Raw genomic sequence first — 2,050 nt, 5'->3', positions numbered from 1 at the left:
TGTGTGTGAGTGTGTGTGTGTGTGTGTGTGTGTGAGTGAGTGAGTGTAAGTGAGTGTGTGTGGGGGTGTGTGTGTGTGCGTGTGTGTGTGTGTGTGTGTGTGTGTGTGTGTGTGTGAGAGAGAGTGTGGGTGTAAGTGTGTGTGCGTGTGAGTGTGAGTGTATGTGCATGTTTTTCTATCCTGGTGGGAACCTGAATACACACCAATTCATGGGGACTTGTGTTACGCTGGGGACCTAAATTGAGGGTATTTTGTACCCCATGGGTACAAAAGCTTATAAATCATACAGAATGAGTTTTTTTGAGATTGTAAAAATGCAGAAAGTTTCCTGTGAGGGGTAGGGTTGGTGTAGGGCGATAGAAAATATGGTTTGTACAGTATAAAAACCATTACGCCTATGGAGAGTCCCCACAAGGATAGTAGTGTGTGTGTGAACGTCTGGACGCTGACAGGCTCTGGGAGGAGTGTCAGAGCTCAGCTCTTCTTCGGGGCCTGAGTGTGACGGGACGGCCCGAGTTCACCCCTCCATACTGGTTCTTGGCCTTCTTCTCCGAGGGCTTGAGGATCTGATCACACGCGGGACAGACACAAGGTGAGGAGCACGCCTCCACATTCTTGTGATTCCGATCTGTTTTTCATGACTGATCTCTGATCTTTTCGACTCATTCTGGGAACAACTCACCATTTTCTCAAATCTTCACACACAATTTTAAAATCTCACACCCAACGGTACAAACAGCTAACTTCTGAATCCCAATTCAAACTTTGCCCTCAGTCAATACAAACAAACTGTCAAAAACAGAGACATTACTTTTTTTACACATTTAACACTGCTACCAAATGCTTCAATGCTGATGCTGTAATTCCTTGGAAGACTACCTGGTCTTCAACTATTTGGGTTTGAATTTCCCTCAAACGGATGGCATTATTGACAATTACCATATTCACCAGGGCAGTCTCCTGCTCAGCTGTGAGAAGTCTTCTCCTACCTCCTATAGATGGCCGCCTCTCAGTTCTGCAAAAATGAAAGGACCACTACTAAATTATGGTCATCCATGACTGTTGCAAAAACTACACAGAAAACAAAGCGGGGATTCAATCTATATGCACTACAGCATTACATATATCACAGTAACAAAGCAAATTACCTGTTTTCCCTCCTGAAAATACAGACAATGGATGCAACCGTGTAACGGCTTAGGTTCGGTTGCACTAACTGTCCAGCTTCTTTCATAGTCCTCCCATGTATGAGCACATGATGAACTAGGGTGGCACAGATTTCATCAGAGATTGCTTGTCTTTGTTTTTGTCTTCCTCTTCCATGATGTTGTCTTGCAACATCAGCATTAGGGCCTTTCGCACCGCGGGAACCTTTTCATAGTACCAGAACTAATTGTGGAACTACCCACTTTTTGGCGTTTTCGCACCGCCGGAACTGGGTGCGATTTTAGTACCGGACTGCCTTTTTCGAGAACCAAATTAGCTCCTACTCCGGAGCAGGGTCTAACCAGCACAACTGGTACTACCCGTGACATAAGTAGACATTGATTGGCCAAACGCGTAAGTTTTTAAAACCATGATTTAAAACGGTGTGTAAACATACTGTAAACATTGTGTCAACTTATTTCGCAAGATGGACGGACGCTGAAGTGCAGGCACTTGTAACAAATGTAGCACTGCCAGTTGTCGTTGGAGATTCTTAGTCCTCCTTTCTGTTCTTTCAATCGCTTTACGTATACGTCGACATTCCATGTCCATTATTGTGAAACCAGCGAGACACAAAAACACCGCTCCGATCACAGCGTCCTCTATCCTCCTGTTGTTAACGTTATTTTTCTTTGTTTCTGTTGTTGAATGCCGCGCACAAATGACGTCGCTGTCGACTGGCTTACGTCACTTCCTAGTACACACTGTCGGTGCGAAAGCAACCCTTTAAATGGTACTGGAAAATAGTTCGCACAAAATCGACCCAGTACTTTAGTACTGTACATTTAGTTCTGGTGGTCTGGCATGTATACTACATTGGTTTGTGTCGGTGTCATGGTTTTGT

Source organism: Sinocyclocheilus rhinocerous, unplaced genomic scaffold (genome assembly GCF_001515625.1).
Source record: "Sinocyclocheilus rhinocerous isolate Xijiao unplaced genomic scaffold, SAMN03320098_v1.1 scaffold11123, whole genome shotgun sequence".
Lineage (NCBI taxonomy): Eukaryota > Metazoa > Chordata > Actinopteri > Cypriniformes > Cyprinidae > Sinocyclocheilus > Sinocyclocheilus rhinocerous.
This window is presented reverse-complemented; position numbering follows the sequence as displayed.